Source organism: Rousettus aegyptiacus, unplaced genomic scaffold (genome assembly GCF_014176215.1).
Source record: "Rousettus aegyptiacus isolate mRouAeg1 unplaced genomic scaffold, mRouAeg1.p scaffold_m13_p_13, whole genome shotgun sequence".
Lineage (NCBI taxonomy): Eukaryota > Metazoa > Chordata > Mammalia > Chiroptera > Pteropodidae > Rousettus > Rousettus aegyptiacus.
The window spans coordinates 60,890,854-60,915,191 of NW_023416288.1; the positions used below are offsets into that span (position 1 = coordinate 60,890,854).

The window sequence follows — 24,338 nt, forward strand, 5'->3', positions numbered from 1 at the left end:
TGTGACTCAGGCCTACAGCTGTCTTGTGACCAGGCCCAGTTCCAGGAGCCTCATAAGAGGGAGGGCTGTAAAGGGGCCCCCTCCTGCTGACAAGTGAGGCAAGTTTTTCACATGATTGTCCCCTTTGAAAGACCATCACAAGTCTTTCATGCCTCAGGCATGAGCTGCACGTGGGGGCCCATGTGTCTCCATCCTGCCTCAGGGGGACAGGGTAGCGGCAGGCGTCATTTACTCTGTGTGCCCCAATACAGGGTGGGGTCAGTGGGAGACCCACGATGGTCCCTCTGCCTCTGTGCACCCACACCATGTGTCAGACAGTCTTCGTAACGCCAAGAGCCCTTTCTAAATGGATGTGCTGACATCATGCTCTACCGGCTCAGTAGCAAGTCGTGCCAAAGCCAAGACGGACAAAAACTGCGGCCTGCAGAGAACAGGACTGCTAAAACAACAAACGGGTCTGGAAGGCTGCGGTCCAAGGCCATTCTGGCTGGTTATAAGCGGGGTCTCCGGAACCAGAGGGAACACACAGCTCTTCTTCAAACGAAAGGTGTTGATGCTCGAGATGAGACTGGGTTTTAGCTAGGCAAGAGATGTGCTTATGTGTACAAGGCAAAGAACAACACAGTGACTCCTGGTGGCAAACGGACCAAAACCGGGGTAATCTGGGGAAAGGTGACTCATGCTCACGGAACCTGTGGCGTGGTTCGTGCCAAATTTTGAAGCCATCTTCCTGCTAAGGCCATTGGACACAGAATCCGTGTAATGCTATATCCCTCGAGGATTTAAACGTATTGAAAGTAAATAAAGTGAGTCTGTTCTTTTGTAAAAAATAAATAAATAAAATAAAATAAAAAGCCAGGATGGACATTCTTTGCATGAATGGGAACCGAGCTAGAGGTAAAATAGAGATGTCACCAACAATTAGGGTTGACACCACACCAGAGCCTCAGCTTCAATCCCACCAATCCTACGACATGGACTTAACCCTCTGCTCCTTTTAATTCTAATTTAATATAATTGAGTTTCGAGTGCAGCCGACAGATTTGGTCGTATGACTTCATTACCATTTACTCTCAGTCAGTTACTGTAGGCCATCATCATCCCTGTTGAGTTTGGAGTTTTACACATCCAGGAGTCCAAATGGATAAAAAACAACAACAACAACAACAAAACAAAACAAAAAAAGACAAATACCTATTTTGTTAAGATATTTAATGAGAGGGTTAGAGACCAATGATTAAAATAGCAAATTTTATGTAGCCTTTTCTATGTTCTAGCCACTGTGCTATACACCTTATATAGATTATCTCATCTAATATTTTCTACAATCCTATGAGAGGGTACTAATAAAATCTCTGTCATAGAGAAGAAATCTAGAAGAAGTGGAACAATTTGTCCAAGATGACACGATTAAGTGCTGACGTCTAGATATGAACCCAGACAGCTTGAACTCATAATCATTACCCTCAACCACCTCCTCATTACAATGCTTTAACGTTCCTGTCCCCTAGATTTAATTTATCTCTCCCACCGGGATCAAAACATACCTTCTTGGCACATCTTCCCCGGGCTGTTTCTGCTGAAAGATTCAGCAACATCAAAAAGATCCATTGTTTAATTAAACTCACCAAACAGCAGACAATTGGTCTATTGCTGGCATTTTATTGATATGTTATTACCACTCTATCCCAAAACATCTTATATCAACTGTTTTATAATACCATAATACCCGCATGGCCTAGATTTTCCAGAGCAATCTCGATTTCAACATAGTGACCTATTTTTCACAGAAGCCACAAAGTGTTAGCAAAATTATAATATATTTACATCCAAAATAGAGTCCCCACTCTGTTTCTTGCATTGAAAAGGGTCCCAAATTCTTTTGTCAGATTTCTCTTGTCAAAATGCCTGGGGCTGAGGAAATGAGGTATTGTGTAGATGGAGGAGTTTCAACTCACTTCTTGCTCATGGCTGAGCTAACTGACGCTTTACCAAGCCACGGTGCCATGTGGGGCGATCACCCGAGCTGAGTCAGAGCAGCCCCCAGTCACAGGCTCTGGCATTTTCATTGGCCTCCGGACACCTACCGATTGCCACCATCATCCGTGAGCCAGTTCTTGGTGCCAGGGACACATGTGGCCAGGCATTCTGTGGGTCCTGGAATTTATGGACCGCACTCACCATCACCTGCCCACCCATCCCACACACCTGTGCACACGCAGCCCTCCCCTGTGTCACGTCCAAGAAACACAGAAAATATCCTTGGCCAAGAGCCATGGAGACCAGTGGTTCCGAATGATCGATTCCCAGCTGAAGGCAGGGAGAAGACGGAGATTAGTATTTTCTTCTAACTATCAGTAGTGGCAACCCCCAGGCCGGGTGATCCCTTGGCCATGGAGCCTTTCGTTGATGTGATCAGCATCCTGGATGCTGTCTCACTGTTCGATGGCGCATGGGACGTGGGGTGTGCGGCCTGCGGTACCAGGTTTTCTCACCCGTTCCCCAGCGACTCATACGTATTTCGATGCATATGAAATGACTTAGCTCTTTGCTTTTGAAGCAACGGTGAGTTTATATGAAAATGTATCAGCATTTGTCCAGGTATTAAATAAAAAGCAAAACCTCTCTGTGCTGGGAGTTAGAAGAAAACAAAGGACGGACAGGGTTCGTGTCCTCCTGAACGTGAGTTCCAAGCCTGGGGAAGACAGGGTGGAGGACCGACAAATAGTCTGGGGAGACGACAGACTGAGGCGAGCGTGACTTTAGGTGAGCACCCCTGATCCATCGCACAAGTTCGAGCAGGTCCATCTTCTACGCACCAGTTGACCTGTATGGCCACGTAGCGGAGCGAGGCCACTACAAGCTGTCAGCAGTGAGCTGGGAGGAACGAAGGCAAGACCAGAAGGCGAGCAGTGTGGTCAGGAACCCAGACAGCAGCAGCAAGATGTCAAAGCCAAGTCTGTGCGACACAACGGAGTCTGGGGCATGACCGCGGTCAGGCGCCGAGGACGCAAAACAAAAGATGCCAAGTCCAGTAAGGATCAAAGCCGGCGCATCTAAGACCAGATCGGCAGGAGGAATGCGAGATGCTGAGACCGAGCGCAAAGGCAGGTGAGTGAACTCCCACGGAGTCGCTACTTTGGGGTCAGTCTCTTTCCCTACTTCCTAAGCCACTCTTTTAACATGCACGTGCTTCTGGAAAATGCATGCTATGGTTTTGCATACATGCATTTTCCACTTACATAAATGTAATCGTGCTATAGATCTCACTCCCCTTAACTCTTTTCAATCGGCACTGTGCTTTTAAGATCTCCTGCGTGGCTATGTGCATAGCCAGGCCTCTGTTTCTAACCACTGCACAGCAGTCCACGGCGAACATCTGTCACACTGCGCTACTCATTCCCCAGGTGACAGTAACGCAGCCTCCCTCCAAATCCCCACCACCACCAGCCAATGGAGCCATGAGCATCCTCGTACATGCCGCTAAAACCTGTGAAAGTATGTCTTTGGGATATGTGCCCGGGAATGCTGGGTCACAGAGGGCAAAAAGTAGTCCCAATTTAATTAAATAATGTGAGATGGCTCTCCAGAATGGGTTACACAAACTACGTACCCACCACCAGGGCAAGGCAGTTCCTAAATCTGAAGGTTCTCTTTTAAAGGTCTGGGGCTCTGCCCCTTTCAACTCATCTCCTTCAGTACTAGGCGCCACATAGCAGTCAGACAAAAGACCCAAATGAGAATAGCTCTCACCTTCTTCTGCAGCTGGCCACATACGTATTCTAAGAGGCAAAGCCTGTTTCCCCACAGCTGTGAGATTCTTCCAGCTCCTACCTAAACGTTCCCTCTTTACTGTCAGGGTTTCAAAGCACAAGATAACCAAGGCGTATCTATAAACAATGTGTTTCTAGCCTGTCCCAAACCCCTTGACCTACTGGCTCCAATTGCCAACATCAATAGATGCCCATGATAAAGTGACTATACAAAAATCTATACTGTGCTAACTGTAGCTTTCTGAGTCCAATAAAATTCTGTGCCAATACACTGTGCTTTATGTTGGCATTTCGTTTAGCGTATCTTGTCTTTCTTATGAGACATCTACTCATATCTCCCTTATTTCACCTTTGATATTTTCCTTTTAATATTCTACTCTCTTCTAGTTAAATATATGTATTTATGAATATATGTACTTATGAATTATGAACAATTGCAATGTATGTACAGATTTGACTTCAGACCTTAAGGCATAAAACTATGTCTTGCATCTCTAGCGTTAGCTTTTTTCTTTCCCTCTTTTTATGGTACAACTCTCTAATTCCACTGCTTCTTGCCTAAAAGTGACCATCCAGCTCAAACCAGTCAAGGTTCTCCACTCTTTTCACTGTCCTTACCATGTTTGATCCTGTTGCAGGAGCATCTAATTGTCCCCCAACAGCCATTCTTCTCATTTTCATGGTAATAAAATTTTCTTGCTAGCACGTGATAGCCCAGGTGACTGAAGTCTGTTTCCTAGCTTTCTTGCAGGTGGGCGTGGATATGATCAGATAACATCATCAGAAACTGAAGATCCTTCCCTGTGAACAAATTCTTACCAACGGATGTGTATACCTTCTAGGTCGTATGCTTAAGATGAAGGTGCCTGTGTGACCCTTCTTTGCTGCCCTCATCACACTGGCTGGAAGCAGGATGTGATGAGAATTGGGTGCCACCTTGGATGACGAGGAGTTAGACAAGGCATACTGGGGATGACAAAAAAACAAACAAACAAACAAAAAACCCACAGGGAAGGATCTTAAGTTTCTGATGATTGTTGAGCTACCCCAGAAGCCCTGGAAAGTTTGCCTAGCCATTCGAATGAAAAAAATAATAAACTTTTATCATATGTAAGCCACTAATGCCATATGTTAGCCTAACCAATACGCATACGTACCAGGCGCCAGAGAGTAAATATTAAAGACTTTGTAGGCCATACTATCTCTGTTTCAACCATTCACCTCTGCCTTTGTAGCACACAAGCAGCCAGAGATAAGAAATGAGTACGGCTGTGTTCAAAGAAAACTTTACAAAAACAGACATTCTTTACATCGGATTTGGCCCACAGGCTACAGTTTACCTCCCCTGATATACAGGATCATTTGCACTTTTTTAGACTTTATGTAAATAGCATCAGTCTATATGTATCCTTCCGCTACTTGCTTTCTTTGTTCAGCATTGTATGTTTGAGATTTATACATGTTATACGTGTAGATTTAGTTCAATCATTTCCATCACCAGAAACTATAGCATCGAATGAATGTTTCACAGTTTATTCATTCATCTTCTATTGATGGTCATTCAAGTTGTTTCTAATTATATCATTCCCACCAATAATGTTACAACCCTCACTCACGCAAATGTCTCCTACAGCACATATCAGTTTCTCTGGAAGTCACACATGGAAATAAAATGACTATATCCACAAGCTATGGACATTGTCAGCTTTACTAGCTACTTCCAAACCTTCTCTCCATGGTTGTACCGTGAAACTCACCGTCCCTGTATGTCACTGTATGACGGTTCCCCCTGTTCTACATTCTTATTGATACAACAGATTTCCTGAACTTTGTCAGTCCAATGGGTCGGAAGTGTATCTCACTGTGATTTTAATTTGCATTTGCGTGTTTACTAATGAGGTTGAGCATCTTCTCATGCATTCACTTAGACTTCCTTTCTGGAAAATTCCTGGACCTAGCCTTTGCTTCTTTTTCTGTTACATTATTTGTATTTTTCATATTGACTTCCAAGAGGATTCTTCATATTCTGGTTACTAATTATTTATCTTTTGTGAGCTTTACAAACAACTTTTCCAAACCTGTAACTTGACTTTTAATTTTATTTTCATACGTGAATATTTTGAATTCTAACAAAGTCAAATCTATCAAACTTCTCATTTTGGTTATGCTTTTGGCACCTCGTTTAAAAAGCCCTTCTTACTTCCAAGGTCGTGAAGGTATTTCCTTACACTTTCCCCAAATATTTTGAAGTTTTTCTTTTTACATTTCAGTCTTCAAATATCCTGGAATCTATTTTAGCATAGGTTTGAAATAGAGAGATAATTTTCTTCCATTATGGATTACACAGGTATCCCAGTGCCATTTTTAAAATAGCCTGTGTATTCTTAGCAGACTTGCAATGCACCTTGTCGCATATCAAATTCCCTTATATTTGTGATTTTATTTCTAGGATCTCCTTTCCGTTCATCTCTTTTTCTGTGCCAACACCAAACTGCTTTAATCATTATAGCTTTTTAATAAGCCCTGATTTCTATTAGATCAATTCCCCCCAATTCTTGTTCTTTTTCTCAAAGTTATCTCGGATACCTCCGTTTCTTCCTTCGCTCTCTCAAGTAAATTTTAGAATCAGCTTACCAAGTGCTATGAAAAAGGTTATCACGATTTTGCCTTGAGTTGCATTCAATTTATGGATTCGTCTGGAGAGAATTCACATCATTATAATGTTGAGTCTTCTAACCACTCTGTCTCTTGCATTCCCATAGCATCGGATGATAGTAACTTGGGGCAAGTTTATGGCCAATTGAACTGCTACAACCAGAGATTACTGATTAATGCGTCTGTGTCAATCCAAAGAAAAGTTTCACCGCCTTGCTACAGGAATCGTCCTTGGCCCTGTCCTTTTAAAAATATGTCAATCTGTTATTCAGATGACACTAACCTGGTGGGGAGAGCACATGACTTAGGTAATCAACAATTCAGAATGATCTCAATTCTGGAATGCATGGCCGAAGCCGAAAAGATAAAATTTAACAAGTATAAATGCAGAGCCCGGCGGCAGTCTTGGAAATTCACTTGTACAAATGCAGAATGGCTGCAGAGGGAGTAGCAATTTGGTGGTAATTTATGTGAAAAGGATTTGGGGGCACAAGAGAGGCAGTTAGGTAGTCACTGATCACTAACCTAATATGAGGCAATGATATTGATGTGGCTATTTAAAGGGCTTACGCAAACTTATTAAGGTATAATATCCAGTTCACATGAATTATGAGGTCTCTGTGCTCTGATGTTATCCGATCATATCCACAGCACTCATTTCAACTTTGGGTGCCATACCGCCTTATCTCAGAGCATCTGAAGAAAAATAAGCAAGACAGTGAGAGGCGAAAAGCTTCTCATCCAAGGTCCGGGCAAAGAGGTGTCCATGGTATTACTACTCTCACGGTGAAGTGGCAAAGTAACAAGCGACAGCCACCCAGCTCCCTAACTGACCCCGAAGATGTCCCCAATAATGGAATGGTCAGGTGTGCAAGAGGCAGTGCATCTTCTGCGGCTGGAGTCGTATCAGCAGAGGGCTAGTGGCCACCTCCCGGGCAAGCCGTATGCAAGACACTGCACTGGTGACTTTTCATGTTCCCTTCGCGGTCGGTGACCATGGCTTTGAGATTATACCCTCTCGTTTCTGCCTAGTCCCGCATAAGCTTCTTCGATCATAGATTTGGGGAAAAAACAATACACATGTAACAAATGCAGAAACATAGAGTAATCATAAAATCCACTCTTGCCCAGATTAGGAAAAATTTCGTTATCTTTTTTATTTATTATCTTTTTTATTTAAAAGAATGCATTTATGACCTATTTCAAATATACAAAAACCAGAGAATAGTAACACAAACACCCATGCATCCACCATAGAGAATTAACAATTGCTAAACTCCTCCATATTGTTTACATTTTTTTAAGAGAAGTAAAACATGACAGGTATAGTTAAATCCTCACACCTGCCCTGTCCCATTTCCTATAAGAGAAAATTCTCCCGAAGTCACTGTGTATCCTCGTCTGTGTATTTGAATCTTACCACATGTGCTTCCATAAAAGCATATTGGACTGTTTCATATGCTTCTAAAGTTTACAGAAATCATTTCGTGCTATTTATAATATTCTGCAACTTGTTACTTAGGAAACCATTATAAACAAGGCTTCAACGATCACCTTTGTACACACCTTCTCTATATATGACTGTCTTTAGTACATACACACCTGGAAGTAAAATGGCTGGATAAGAGTCTACGTGTCTTAAATTTTACTGCCAAACCGGCTATTCCCACCAGCATTGTAAGAGACTTTCCATTATGCCACATTCTTGCTGATACTCGGTATTATCAAACTTTTTAAATTTTTACTAAACTGATAGATACGAAATGGCATCTCGTTGTGAGATTTTTTCATGTTTTCTGGACATCACTAAGATTGAATATTTTCACGTATTGGCTATTCAGGATTCCTCATCAGTGAATTGCTTTATCTTTCTCTTTTGGTGATTTTCGATAGCTTATTTATCCTTTTCTTATAGATTTGTGGAATTCTTCATATACTCTGGATATTTATTATTGATGAGTTACATACAATGAGGAATAGAGTGACGAAATAAAATGGAGTCGCTCTAATCAAGATGCTGAATTGCTGAGATTAAGTAGGTTGAGGGATGAGGAAAAGGCTCTATTCTGGATTTAACCAGTCTGGGAATTTAAACTTTTGAACTTCCCAGGCCTGCGTTAATGCTTGGATATACACCAGATAACCTCCAGATAACCTTCTGCTTTCCCTTTGAAGAGCTCACGGATCCAAACCACCTGACATCCACCTCACACCTACTACCTGAACCACCTGACATGACCAGACCTCCTGCTCCTGCTGCCCATCCTCCAGACCACCTGGCATCTGATAACCTTTCTGGACCAATCCTAGGAGCTAAGAACACAGTACTGAGCAGTCTCAAGAATGCACTTTTTACTGTAAGAACTCAGCTTTTCTTTCTTCTTTGGAACACTTCTGAAGTTTTGCCTAGTCGTATTTCTGATTTGCAAGTCCTAAGACCCTTGAAAAAAGTTTTATCATTTATTTCTAGCCAAACCTTTCTAGGGGCCCACCAAGAGCCACCCCATTAACATAAAGTCAGATATGGTTAACAAGGGCTCATTATGAATAACAAAATGCACCTCTACCACTCAAGAAATTCCAAAGGTTTTAGGAGCTCTATGCCAGAAACCTAGAACAAAGACCAAATAGTACTTCTTATTATATCACAGCCAGTAATGAGAAAGATAAAGCCAAGTTTATAATCAGGTTAATTTTCATCTATTTAATTTTTTATCAAAATATTACATTCCTTGCTTCATAATTAATGAATAGTTATCTAATAAATTAAGAGTGAAGTTTAAAAAAATATAGCGCCAAGGTACAAGTCATAGATATTATTGAGAACCCCAAGAAAAATGGCACTGTTTTTTTCAGTACTTCAGCTCCACGGCCAGAGTGCCTATCCGAAGTTGACGTCAGCACTAGCTACATTGAGACTTCAGGTCACCGGGGCTTCGAGGAAGAATGGGAAGGGAAGGAGGCAAAGCCAAGAATTATTAGCTTCAGTTATCTTAGTTGTGGCTTCTCTCCACTCCTGCTTGGAGCTAACTTTTATTACTTAGATAGAAATATCCCTGTACCAAAGTTCAAACAAAACTGGGCAGGACCCTGCTGGCTCACAGGTTCCTTCCTTCGGCGATCAGAGAGGTTACTATTGGCAACTGGGTTGCAAGTTCGTTCATTCAACCTAGTTCTACCAGTCACCGCCGCTACTACAACCTGGCTTAGACTTCAGAGAGACACCACTTTTGTCAAACATTTTTCTTAAAGTGAATGCTTAAATTTACCATTTGAACACAATAAAACATTAGTTTAAGTCCAAGAAGTATACTATCCCTTCTGCAACCTCCACTGCTCCCAGACCAGACAGAAATGTCTGCTAAGCAAACCAGCCTCTTAAAAAACAGTTGTCGTCTGAACTCGGCTCCCCCCTGGACCAGTTCTCCTCCCAATTTATCCTTCTATTCCTCATCACTTAGCCGACTCCTGAAAACCCAGAACAAGGAGGAGTCAAAGCAATACTTCTTCTATATCTACTAATAAATAACAATGAGTTAGAGACATTGCATGATAAATACCTAGTAGATATCATCAACTGGGACCTTCCAATGGCTCGCCTGATTCTGACTAAAATGAATATACAAAGCAAAAAATTTATATCCACCCCAGTCAAGGGTGAGTTCTGAATATCTGTCTCAAAGGTATGCCGTTAACACAAGGGAGGGTGGATGAGGCCATATGAACAAATTTCCTCCACCCACAGCATGACTCAGAGAATGCGCCCTATTGCTGCTGGTAGGAAATACGGCAGGTATTTATTTACTAATTACAATGGAATTAGGGAATGGGGGTTGTGGGGAGGCACTGTGCCCCTCTCTTCAGATTTCCTCATGGCTCATAAGAAAAAGGCCTTCCACGACTCTCCACAGGAGGAGAGGTGCTGACCTTCTGGGTCAGAGACTGAGACCGTCACAGAGCTCTGTTCTTTAGAAGCCAGGTCACTGGACCGAACGGCAATGGGGATGTAAGAACATTCATTCTCTCTGCTCCACCGGGAATGGGTAAAGGTGAGTGGGCCAACGTCACCCATGTGGCTGGACAGCTAAGCCCGCAGGTTCTGCATTAAACGTTTTACAAGTAGCCTTCCTTTCATCTACAAAATGGAAATAAGCCATTGTTTCTCAAATGTCAGACTGGAAAGGAAACTTTTTACCACCACTCGCTGCTCTCGGGTCTTCAGCCAGGGCGCCTGCTGCTCCCTTCTCTGTTGCCAGCTCCCACAGTCCCCCACTCCTGGAAACCCAGGAGCAAATTCAAAGTGTTCGCCACTCTTTGGTCCTATTTGTTTGGGAGCTGCTGTGATGAACCACGGGGCTCTGAGGAACATACGTATTTGGCCTGACCCAGATGCTGTCGCTCAGGAATGCTCAGTCCTAAAACACAGAGCCAGGCCCAGGGAGGGTACAGGCCTCCTGGAAAACACCTGGGCCCCTCCCTACGATTCTGTCGTTGTGCACTGGGCCCTTGTGTGTCGGGCTGCTTTGTCATTTTTCATGGCTCCGCATATATGCTTTTTTTTTTATGTTACCCGGATATTTGTTAAAGGTCCTTGCCCTTGGAATAGTACTCAGCCTTAAGAAGGAAGGAAATTTTGACAGCTGCTACAACATATATAAACCTTGAGGGCATTATGCTAAGTGAAATAAGCCAGTCGCAAAAAGGCAAATGCTGTGTGGTTCCATTTATGTGCCGTACCTCGAGTATTCAGAGTCATAGAAACAGAAAGTAGAATGGCAGTTGCCAAGGGCTGACGGAGGGAGAAGTGGGGGGTTGTTATTGAACAAATCCAGAGTTTTAGTTTTGCAAGATGAAAAAACTCTGCCGATTGATGGTCCAGCAATGGGAATCTACTTAACATTACCGAACTGTATAATTAAAAAAAGGTTAAGAGGGTAAATTTTATGTTGGAAAATTTTTTTTTATGTGTATTTTACAAGAATTTTTTAAAAAAGGGTTCATGTCTTTTACATCTTCTAGAGAATCCCCAGCAATACTTAGTTAGCACCATGCGCACCAACGGTACCCCAAGTCTTCATTAAAATATCTTTATCAGTCACTGTAACATTGCCACAACCATTATCATATTTAACATCATCTAATCCTCACGGTAACCCTGCAAGACAAGTATGTCAGCTCAATAAATAGATAAGGAGAGGGAGGCTCATAAACCTTATGTGACTTGCCCACAGCTAGTGGAAGCAAAATTAGCAGAACCCAAGTCTCCAGTTCCAAGCGAGTATTATTTCGACAGTTGTTCCTCAGCGTCTGTATTAAGTCAGAGATCCAGAGCTGACTTCCTCAGGCTCAGGTTCCCGGAAAGTGTTCCAGAAGCTTCTCCAACAGAAACAGCTGAGGATACATATTCATGCATCAGCCAAGGCTCGGGAGGCGGCTGCATGCACGCACGCGAACGTGAGTGTGTGTATGTGTGCGAGAGAGAAAATACTGCCAGAAAATTTTTTTAAAAATCACTACTTCATGTGCAGAGAGGAAAAAACCTGCATGCTCTCAAACCCCGACGAAAGTGCCCTAGTTCTCAAACACAGGCGCCCCCAAGCCAGAGGGGCACCTCAGAGTCGGTTGCCCCAGGCAACGTAACTCAGTTCGGTCTCCATGTCCTTGGCATGTGTGTGGCTTGCCGTCCTCAAGCCTCACAGCCCGAGGTGAGCAAGGACGATGGACATGGTGAGAGAGGATAGTCGTTTCTCAAGAAGCCCAAACACCCGCTCCGTTTAAGCTCCAGGGTGGGGACGACTCTCTGAGCTCTAAGAAAGCAGAGCGGGGAAACGGAAAGGCGAAAAGGGAAATGGTAAACGCGGGCCAACAGATCCCGCTAGAAGGGGCCGGAGTGTACCTGGCTCTGAAACCTGGTGGAAGGGATTCTTCTAAGGCAATTCTGACGGAAACCCCGAGCTACTTACTGTCACTGACACATGAAGGCCATCCGGTCATGCTCCAGGGGCTCAGGTGGGACATTCTAAAACTTTTCCTCAATGGGCTCAGTTTTAGCATCTTAGCTTTCTTAAAACAAACAAGATGACTCACTGCCTCCCCCGTTTTCCTGGGCTCCGTCCTCCCCACTTCCCACGCTCTGCCCCTCTCATGTCTGCCTCTCTGAGTTCCTGCGCCTTGAGGGGAAATCACGAAGGTGACCTGGAGAGGGGCAAGGAGACGAGCCCCACGGATGACAGAAGAAAGGGCTTTAACCTGGCCTCGGATCTTCTAGGCCTTCTCCAGAGCCTGCCTTGGATGGGACAAAGTAAAGCCACACTTCCAGCTTTTCCATTTCCAGTAAATCCCACTGTCTTCACATCCCAACGCTTGTTCTCGTCTCTCTCACTTACCAGCTAAACATATGCAAACATAGGAAAACATAGAAAAACACCAAAGCTGGAATATCTCGATCAGCAAGCAAGTATCTTTGAAGTCCCCAGGTTCACCCGTGAGGTACATACGCCAAGCTTGGGTCGACAGGGTTAATGTGCAGGAAATAGATATCGTCCTAGTGATGAGTTATATTGGTCAGGATCCAACCAGTGGCCTGAGGTAAGTCATTTCACTGCACCAGTCCTCATCACCTACTTCTAAGCTCCATTTCATCCCCATGTCCCCTCCCCGTCTCCAGGGTCCCAGAGTGGCATATGTAAGTTAGAGTTAGATAGAGAGCAGAGGGAAGGCAGGTAAGATGGAAACAGCCAAATAAAATGATGACCAACGAGAAAGGCAAACACAAATGAGCTCTGTAAAGACGGGAGCGCGTTCTGTGTTTATAATGAGCGCATGGGAGGTGTGATATATACGCGTGTGCACCTGCCACCTTCGAATGCCAGCTACCGCCCAGTGCCTCCTGCTACCTTCGTTACATGCCTGTGTCCCTAGGCTTCCTGTTCTGCACAGCGCGTCTTGGGTTCCAGCCGACAATAACACCACCTTTGAAGCCGGTTGGAATGGGCCTCAGAGGGCAACTCTGAAGCTAAAAGGCCAGGACAGGCTAGCTCCGGCAAGGGCGAGATCTTTGTGTTTCAGGCGGGGGCAGTGGAGGAAGCCTCACTTCACCGCAGACACACCTGGGGGCTGTAACACGTTCCTTCTGTTTCATTGCACTTTATTAAGGAGACCTCGACTGAACTCTTAAAAATGGCTTTTTAATGGCTATTATTTCATCCAGTGGCCTTGGAGTGGAACGAGCTGAAGGAAGCCTTTCACCACATCGTAAAGGGCCACTCCAAGCAATACCAGGCCCCCTGCAACTCAGCAAAGATGTCTGAGGCCAGTCTGCAGGGGCACATTGAAATTCAGGTCAACCAGCTGGTCATTTCTGTTCATCTGTCAACTGAGATGCTTAGACAAGCCCGCATTGCCACGTTAGACAATGGGGGCATCAGAGTCCCTCACTCACTCTTCAGGAGGGAAGGGATGTTCCCAGGTAACTTATTCACCTCTTCTCCCTGCATCTAGCTCCTTTGTGATCAGAATGGCTTGGGCACTGTAAGCCTCAGGCTATCTGCCTGGCGGCATGTTTAGCAATGATCTCGGAGAAAAGCAGGGAATGCTCCTCCCCCACAGAAAGATACCATTTTGTACCTTACCTGGTAATAATAATAATAGCAGCTAATACATATAGAGCCCTTACTCTGTACCAGGCCTTCTCCGAACTGCTTTTCTTTTCACATATTAACTATTTCATGCTCATTCCAGTCTAAATGAGGATTACCTAGTTCAGAGGTGAGGAAATAGCTCAAGAATATTTATATCTTAGGTTTTCAGAGAGGATTCTACGATCAAGAAGCCCATGAGGGCTAAAGGAATAAGTAGTCAAGGATGGACATCTAAGCTCTTTGCTAAGGAGCAAAGGCAGATCTATTTGAGGAGAGATGGATGGGGGTTCTGAGGTGTAGTTGTTCCTGGGACCCTCTTGTATGTCCCACCCTGCCCCCTCTCCCCCAGGATTACAGGACTACAGCACTTACGGGAGCCTGGGTTCAAGAGCCCTGTGGAGAAACCAGCCTAAATCGCTCCAGAGTAAGGGCCGGCTACCTACTAAGAGCTTGGCTCTAGGTCTGCCCACTACCCACGTTGAACATGTGTTTTCCTAGAGTTGAACTAGAAGCCAGCTCTTTGGGTTTCCATTGTCCTGTGCTCATTAAGCTGAAACAGCTGGCAGGCACAGCAGCACCCTGCACATCCAAGGAGGACCGGGCCGGCTCCTGGCCTACTGGCCTGTGGGCTGGCCAAAGGCTGCTGGGCCAGTGGGGCGGGTGGGCAGGCCAGCAGTCACCGCAGATCCAAAGCAGGCAGGAGAGTTGCATTTCCAGCATCAGGGCTTGAGGTACTTGCACAGGGCAGTGTCAGGGATGAGTGGATTAACACAGCCCTGCTCTCTGCAGCCTGCGGACACGGCGAGACGTGCCTCTTCTCTGAAGCTGTGCTAACAGTGGCCCGAGGGCTTCTGCTGTCGGTTTCCTTTTTTAAGGCCCAGCATCAAAGGCCTCCCGTCCAGACCCTGCCTGGACAGCTGGCGGGACATCCCTGTGGATTGAAAGGGGCTTGCTGGGAGAAGGCCAGGGGCTGTCATGATGAGGCCCCTTGGGAACACAGGTTTTTCTATCTACCAGAACCTTAAAAATATCACCCTGGTGTTTGCATAAATGTGTACTACCCTATCTCATCCTCAGAGATCAGAATTCAATAGCTCTGGAGCGGGGCCGAGGAACTTGCATGTTAATAAACATCCCAGGTGATTCTGAGGACTCTAGAGGAAGCTCCCTCACTCCTCAAACGTGATCAGTACACAAGCAACCCCTGCATCACCAATTCAAAAGCTCTAGTCCCACTCCAGACCTCCCGAATCCATACCTACAATTCAGCGAGATCCGTAGGCGATTTGTTGGCACACGGCAGTTCGAGAGATACAGCCTCAAAGCAGTGGTCCTCAAACGAGCATGAAAGAGAATCCCTGGGGGGAGGGGCCTGTGACAACAGAGGTTGTGGGCTCACCCCCAGAGTTTCTGATTCAGAAGGTCCGGCATGGAAAAATTGGAGAACATTTATTCTTAAGAATATACACGACCCCTAGGTTCACCGCGGCATTATTCGCGGCGGCCAAGACGTGGAAATAACCTAGGCATCCTTCAGCGGATGATGGATAAAGAAGCTGTGGAACATGTGTATACACTGGAACATTGCTCAGCCTCGAGAAAGAATGAAATAGTCCATTTGCAACACGGGCGCATCTTCAGAGTATCATCCCAAGTGAAACGTCAGACAGGAAAGGACGAGAACCGAAAGGCTTCGCTCCTATGCAAGATATAAAACAGAAAGCAACAAACGAACAAACAAACCAAAACAAACAAACACCTAAACACGGGTAACGGTATGATGGATATCAGAGGGGAAGTGAAAAGAGCAAAGAGGGTCGAATATATGGTGACAGAAGGAAATTAGACTTTGGGTGGTGAACGCGATGCCTTATACGGATGATGTAGCATAAAATCGTACATTCGAAACGTACATAATGTTATTAATCGATGTTACTCCAGTAAATTTTAAAAGAGAAGGTCTGGGGTGGAGCTCGATAATTTGCATTTTCCCCAATTCCCCGGGGGGTGCTGGTGGTCCAGAGGCCACACTCTGAAAGCCATTGCTCTGGTCTAACGTAGTTTTCTCCGCCTTGCTGCACGCCGTCATCTGGGAAACGTTCAAAACTACTGTTGTCTGGGTCCCACCCCCAGAGGCTCTGGTTAACTGAGCTGTGGCCCAGCCTGAGTATCTGGACTTTAAGAAGCTTCCCAGGTAAATTTAGTGTGCAGACAAGGTTGAGAACCACTGTTCTGGAGTCCGACAACCTGGATGCAAATTCCAGCTCCATCGCTCGCAGTCTGGTGACCCGGAAACACTTACATAGCTGCTGCCTCAGCCCCCACCTCTACTCACTGGTCTGCCTGGAGAAGAACCTCATTATTCTATCCGTGAACCTAGTAGATGAGCCTCATTACTCTTCCATGAACCTAGCGGATGGGGGTGGCAGGGACATTTAATTTATATGCTTCGATGGGTACCGAACAAGATGTCAGCCGATAAGCCTTTCTCCATGTCTGTGGCTCACAAATATCGGCTGCCTTGCCTCCTATTTCTCTGCTTCTCTCATCATATTTTAACTCTGCATATCAAGAAAAAGTAATGACCCTTGACTGAGTACTTGCCATGTGCCAACTGCCTCAGTACATCATTTAATTTCATCTTTACAACAACTCTATAGGGTAAATATTATTATGCCCATTTTCCTGGTGAGGAAATTGAGGCTCAAGGTCAAGTGACTTGCCCAAGCTAACACATCTAGAGAGTGGGGAGTCAGAATTTGAATTTCAGACATACCGTAGGGTTGCCTCTGCTGAGCTTTTACCACACTGTCTCCCCACCCCCTACCCCGCCTCGAGTTGATCTGCCCCTTCTCCACCTAGAAGCTTCTGCAAGGGGTGTGCGGGGAGGTGGAGGCCACCTCAAGGGCACATTGTCCTCCCCTCGGGTGAATTTGATGTTCTGAGCACCACCAGCCTGCTTGAAACTTGAGTCGATTTATCATCATTACTGGCCCAGGGACACAGCCCCAGATGCAAATGAGGTTACATTTCCCAACAGATACAAATGAATTTTTTTTTCAGACATCAGAATAAAGCCGCCCTGCTAAGCCCTCCAAGAAGGTGCAAATTGCTAATATGATCTGAATGCGTCACTTGTTTGCTTGGCCTTCATCAAAAGATTCTGATATGAGTCAAGGAATAAAAAAAAGTTTCTGATATGAGTTCTACTCATATTTGAGCTTGAAATGAATTCTTAGTTGTCTGTTGTGGGAGCCAATTTTCTGTTTTAAAATGGGGTTGGCAAGCAAGACAAGGACGAGTCAGAAAGGAACCAATAAAATCAAGAGTGGGGATTAATTAAGGCCCCAGAGTTTGCCGCAGAACAGGGACAAAAGAAAGATGGTAACAGCGCCTCTTCCAAGAAAGACGAGTTGGATTTTTGTATACACACAAAGTTTCTGGAGAAATAATTTGATTTTGACACCATCTCCACAAATCGACTGGGCTTATCTTTCTCCCATGGAAAGTGAAGATTGCCCTTTTTCTGGCCAGAGGGGAACCTCATTTCCCCTCTCCTTATCAGTTATTAGAAATCAAAATATTGTTTCAAATGGAGTGTTTAATATTTCAGACTACATAATGCGTCCAGCACAAAAGGCTAACATTGGTAGGCAGGAGACAAAGGGTAGAGAAGAGAAGAAAAAGGATCCTACATTGCATGACCAAAAATGTCTCTCCAGTCTATCCCTCCTTGTTTTTCGAGGCTGGGCTCGTTGGCCATCTCCTCATTCTTGACCTTCCTCAATCCCGAAAATGGAGAAAATAACCAGAGGATTTTTCTCCCCTATTGTGCCATACAGCTTGATTTTTAACATCCACTATATAAAGCAAACTCCCAATGATTCTAAATGATTTTGGCCACAGAGAAAGATGTTTCCCACTGAAAACTCCACCCCATAAAATAGGTTGAAAACTGTAACAAAAACATATGACCTTGGTCATGTTTATTAGCAATATGGTCCAACTTAGTGGCTTATTTTCCCTTGGTGGCCTTTCCTGTAGCTCAGAGGTCTCCCTTACCATTGGCGCCACCTTCTCTCATGTCCAAGGATCTGGTGGCACACCGCCCAGACTTCAGCTCCCACGCTGGTTCCTTCCAGGTATTTAAAAGGCCCGATGGAGCTAACTTGCAGTATTGTGCTTCGCAGAGAGCTATTTCCATTGAACACTTCATGAAGCCCAGCCCCGCCCCATTACCTTACATTCCAAACTCTGAGATAAGTAAATGCACTTCCTCCATGTTAGCAATTAGGCGAGTTTGAAACTCAGTGTGTCAAGCTCCCCTATAACAAGAGACAGACACTTCCATTTACCCGTGTGACAGGATCCACATGAGGAATAGTGACAACACAACTAACTCAATTACCGAGTGTTCTTCGTGTGCGAAGTGCTACGTGAGCGCTAAATAATAATGTTATGGCTTCATCTGAAAGATGTACCCGGGAGCGTCAGTAAGTCAGGAACATAATTTGCAGTAAGTCATCGTTAATTAATGCTAAATTACTGGGCCCTTCCTGGGGAAGCCGGATATTAAACTGACATCAGTACGTGAAGAGTTCATTATGGCTAACATTATGAAAACACAGAGCGAAGGACTTAAGAGTGGATTAGAAGGTGTTTATGTCCAGACACCTCAGTGTGGGCCCCACAGCTGCCACACACCAGCGAAGATACTGGCTTGTGGCTAAGGATGATCATGGAGGCTTGAAAACTCAAGAAGAGGCTCTCGCAACGTGGGGCGATGAGGTATTTGGAAGCACTAAAAAAAAAAATAGGAGAGGATGAACGCTCATCCATGCTATCTCCTCCTTCTTCTCCTCTTTCACACCATTTCCACCAGAGCCTGGGAGAATGAGCTGGAAGCAATGAGCAAAGGGGTGAAAGTGGAAGTTGCCACCTACGGGAGAAGGAGGGATCAGGCTAACCCGGGGAGCGAGCTAGGAATGGGCTCCAGGTGAAGGTGGGAGACGGGCCAACTGGAAAACCCTTCAAGTGATTGATTCTCTGTTGCCACCCTACATTCCCACCGCCCTCCTCCACGCACCCCTCCGCCCCGCCGTCATCCAGAGATCTTGCCATGTTCCGTTACGGCTGCAAATTTAAAAGCGAACTGATCCTGATGTGGATTTGTGAGGCGCGTGATCCGAAATCGGCAGCGCCATTCTTAAGACCATCACTAAGCTGAATGTGCATCGCCACAAAGTAAAACGAAAGCCCGTGCACGGCGCGAATGCCGATGCCCCAGCACCCGCACGTCGGGAGCCGTGAGACTGACTGGCAGCAAGGAAGGGGCCGGAGCTGAGCCACTGACCGTGGGGCAGTGCACACTGGCCGTGGCCTCCGTGTGCCCCCCGTAACCCCCCACAGTGAAAGGACCTGGTGGCAAGCGCTCTTTACTCCCAAGTCTCTTTATTTGGTCACGGTAAGTGCTTATCAAAGAGGAGGATCATTTCTTCTGCTTCTAACAAAACATAAGTGTAAAGGCAGAAAAGTTCAAAGCCTTTGTTTTGTGAGATCTGTTGGTTTTCCTGCATTCATTCACTCAACAGGCATCTGCTAAGTATTACACTAGCTTTCAAGATACAAAAAGGAGACCCGAAGCCTTACCATCAAGGTATACTAGTGGGACACAGAGTCAAGGACACAAACGAGCAAACAGTAATAAGACAGTGGAGGAGCAGAGGGACCGATGTCTTTCTGAGCACGTACGATTTGGAGAAGCAAAGGAGGTGGCTGGGGATGGCCTCTCAGAGAAAGACGCACGCGGGCTGAGGATCCTCCAGGCAGTCAAGGCCAAGGCCATTCCAAGCAAAGGGAACGACCTAAAAAGAGGTACAAGGGACAAGTCCTTCTGTGCCCTGGAGGAGGGAGCCCTTCCAACCACCGGAAATGACTGCACCCCGTGGACGCCAGGCTAAGCTCCAAGAGGGGCCAATCTGGTTCCTCTCATAGGATGACTAAATGACTTGCCCCCCTGAACCTGAAAAGTCAAGCGTCAAGGCTGCCATTTGGGGGCCGTGGATCCAGAGAGGCAAGCAGAGAAAGGGGTCTATAGAAAGAGCAGGGCACAGAAATAAGTACGCAGAAACGGGCAGCCCCAGGAAACTGTGTGACCCCGAGGCGTAAAGGAGAGAGAGGACGATGGTGCGTCAGGACCTGTTTTAGACCTTCGTGAGGTCGGTACGGGACCTGGATCCTTCGAAATGCTCTCAATTCCTTTGACTAAAGCCCCTTTTACTTAAGACTGCTGGAGTGGGAGTCTGGACTGGCCGCTCGTCACCTAGAGGCACTGAATAAGGACCTGGGTAGAAATGGGCCATCCTGCAGCCTGGAATGGGGCGTCTACCGCAAGGGCGCCTGCAGACCCACTAATGTCAGCCATCACCACCCGACGTCAGTCCTGGACTGCAGGCCAAGGGACTACGGACGGAGGGCTGAGTTCACTAGGTCTTCGCACCTACTCATCAGCTTCTTATACAGATAAAATCTGTGAAGCACTTGCAGTTTCTTTCCTCTGGAGAAAGACGTGAGATAAATACAAGGTATTGCTAACAAAAGGGTCTTTCCTCTTTATTATAAAGCTATCGGAAAGAAATTGCTTTTCCAGGCCACGAGGGAGCTGCAGCCTTATCTCAACAGGTAACCTTGAGAATCAGACACAATAGCCGTCTCCTCTCTCAGTTCTCTTGCTTTACCCACCATCCCTCCACAAGCACACTTCTCCATTAATAGCCTTTTTCAAGTAATGAGACTAATAGCATGTCCTCCTCTGCATACAGAGCAATCACAGTTGCTGGCTGGGCCGGACCCTGCCCTGCTGTCCCCTCAGCGCCCACCCGTCCCTGCTTGTCCCAGGCTGCTGCTGAATTCCGGGTGGGAGCACACGGGGCAGACAAAGGGAGCTTTCTCACCAGTTCCTCCACGAGGACCAGCCTCCTAAGCTAAAGGTTACCTAGAGCAGCTTAAGGAATTCTGCTTTTGAAAGAACAGAGGCAACGTCCCCCTTGCATAATTTGTTCACAATTCTTTCTGTGGGGACAGAATGCGTGTGTCATCAAGACTAGACTTAAATATTTCAAATGTACACTGTCATTGGACTGCAACCTATAGACCTACAGGAAGATACAGATGAAGAACGGGGAAGCATCTGGCTGGAGGCGGATGTGGACGCCTAAGAGGAAGGAGTCAGGTGCATCGGCTTTGTAGGAGGTGCCTGGGAGGTGGGGGTGGAAACGAGAATTCAAGAGCAAACATTCTCTTAGTGTGAAAGAACACTTAGGGAAAACTCAGTAAGAAAGAAACTGCGGCAGTAAGAACTATTCTCTGCCGTTTTCTCTGCCTATGAGCTTACTCTCCAATAGAAGAACTTCCTAAGAGGTCTGTGGAATCTATTGGGGGATACAGGATTTTGAGGAGTCTGGCTCATGAAATGCCTTCCCTGTGAAACAGATTGGGGGAAGGCTGGACCGTTTGAATACTCCCCAGACCTCTGAGCCAAATCACGTCTGCAGTGAGACTCTGAGATGCAAGAGGCTCCCGTGGCTGACCTTTCATCCCAGGCATGTTCCAGAAGGCTGAGGCTTCCCCTATGGTCTACACCAGCCATACAGGGCACCACTCATAGGGACTTGGCATCCAAGGGCACATACTTGGATCCACTGTCATTTGGAGTTGAAAGAACACTAGAATTCACCAAGTGCAGCTCTCTACACATACCGGATATGACAGTGCAGGTTCAAACGTTTGGGTTCTCTAAAATGGAGTCCTTCCCGTTTGCATTTTCTGTATCTGTGCTGTTCCTGTTAGATGCTAACCCCTCCTGTCCAGATGGCCACACAGTGGACACGGTACTACTACACCTGAACGTGCCCACCGTGCTTGAAGGAACCAGCACTTTGGCCTACACAAGTTCTCCAGAATAGCCCTTTGGGTCACATTACCTCTTACAATTTATTCTGAAATGAGCCTGGGTCCTGTGCTGCAAAAGCAGCATTCTTCAGCGGACTCTGTATTCCTTACCTATTGCCATGTAAATCACCCCCAAACCTAGTGCCTTAAAACCGTACCTCACAGCTTCTGTGGGTCAGGAATCCAGGCGTGGCTTTGCCGAGTGTTACACCTCAAGGTGTCACCAGGGCTGTAAGCATCTCGAGGCTCAGATGGAGGGATCCCCTGCTCCCCAAGTTGACTCGCATGGTTGTTGGCAAGGCTCATTTCCTCGAAGCTGCTGGACCAGAGGCCTCCCCCAGTTCTTTGCTAGTGGACCACACCACAGGACACCTCACAGCATGGCTTTTTTTTTTTTTTCCATCAGAATAAGCGAGAGAGTAAAAGATGGCAGAAACGACGGAAGCCCCAGTCTTTTGTGTAACCGAACCCGGAAGTGACGTCTTAGCAAATACTAAGTCCAGTGCACACTCATGAGGACGGGGTGACAGAAGGACATGCATCCCAGGAGACGCGGATCACTGCGGGGCCATCGTACAGGCCGCTGCTGAGGGCAGGCTACTTTACATACTACCTACTCCATTTACAAGTCTCCATCATGGGATTGGCCAAAAAAAAAAAAAAAAAAAAAAACCATGACCTCTCTGAATAGAGCACAAACCAGGTATAAGCAGAAGGAACCAACCTGCAAAGAAGAGCCTGGAGAAGGTATGTGTAGAGAGATGAAAGAACAAGAGATCACAAGGCCTGAGACAGAGAGACAGAGGTTGCCTCGAGGCTTGATGCTTTTTTTCCTGTTTATTCAACCCTCACAGTGCACCTTCTCACCCTCTAGTTCAGCTAGCCTAGGTGGGTTTTGCTTCTTTGCAATCAATCTCTGATTCAGCCAAGTCCCCCACTCCCAGCCCCCCCCACCTCCCCCCATCCTATTTCTTCTTAGGAAAATGGTTAATATCAGTTCAATTTCACCACCACCACCACCACCACCACCACCACCACCAAGAAAGTGACATTTGAGATTGAAATAATGTGTCGACTCCAAGGAAAGCACATTTTTGTTCAAAGCACGGATGCGATTTAATTCATTTCCATAGGCCGTCGCTGAGGTGGGAGTTAGTGTTGTCTCAATGAAATCAAGGGGAAACGTAATTACAGGAATGGGAATTTTGACTTACCCTAATTCATACTGCAGAATGGTCATTAAACTAGAACTAGAGGACCAACACACTTAGTCTTGGAAACCCCACAGCAGCTTACCATGTAAAGATATATGTTACCGGCTCATATGAATGTGCGTTCCACACTCCCATGCATACGTGGCCACAGACGCCATAGAAACCTGGAGAACGAGGTCTCGAGCAAATAAAAACCTTGCTCTACTTCTCTTGATGTGTCATAAAACAGTGTGCGGACCCCTTGAGTCAACTCCCGTATGGATTTGCTTTCCAGAGCACATTTTCTGAGGATTCAACAGCCTGTCAATACAGAAACCAACTCACAGGGTAGTTTACAGGACTCCCTCAGGCAGTTTACGTAAATATTGCAAACAGCAAATTTATACTGCCAACTCACTGTAGAAACCCAGAAGAATAAGATTTTTACAAGTTCTCTTCCCAAAGGAAATCAGACTGAAAACACAGAGTGACAGTCTCTAGAATGGTACCAATCCCCTCGATAGATGTAGGCTGGAGAAATACCTTTTTCCTTCTTGGTTTTTTTTTTTTTTTTTGTTTTTTGTTTTTTTTTTTTTTTTACAAATTATTGTTTTTTTTTTAATTACAAAGTATATGCTCACCGTGGGAATTCTGAAATTCCAAAAAAATGCGGAGAAGAAAATAAAGCTACTTACAAAAGCACCAGGAGACAACTAAGGTTTGTGTTTGACATATTTCCTTCTAGTCTTTTTTCCAAATATATGTTTATACATATATTTGGAATAATACTTTTTGTTTTGCTTTTTTTTTTTTTTTTTTACCTAGTATTATATTCATGGGAAGCATGAGGAGAAACAGCTAATGAGTATAAGATTTCTTTTGGTGAGATACAAATATTCCAAAATTAGATTATGCCGATGGTTGCACAAATCTCTAAATATGCTGAAATCATAAAACTATACACTTTAAACAGATGAACTTTATGATATGTAAATTATATGTCAGTAAAGCTGTTTTTTTAAAAAAAAACATAATTAAATACCACTATATATCTATTAGAATGGCTAAAATTAAAAACAAAATTAAACAAACAAACTGATTTTAAAACCTGAGAATTCCAAATACCA

General features: G+C 45.3%; 1 long non-coding RNA gene and 1 pseudogene across 2 annotated transcripts in view; one reads left to right on the top strand and one right to left on the bottom strand.

Annotated features, from left to right (window-relative positions):
* Nucleotides 1–363: 363 nt before the first annotated feature.
* Nucleotides 364–786, top strand: LOC107512774 (annotated as a pseudogene).
* A 1,702-nt stretch (nt 787–2,488) lies between these two features.
* The window catches only part of LOC118610774, a 134,853-nt gene continuing 113,003 nt past the window's right edge, over nt 2,489–24,338 (bottom strand). The window contains exon 3 of one of the 2 annotated variants that reach the window (XR_004954051.1): nt 2,489–4,739. This is a non-coding gene — a long non-coding RNA (uncharacterized LOC118610774). Of the gene's footprint in view, nt 4,740–15,604; nt 15,768–24,338 lie in introns of those variants that run through there. The other variant, XR_004954052.1, reaches the window with a different exon arrangement.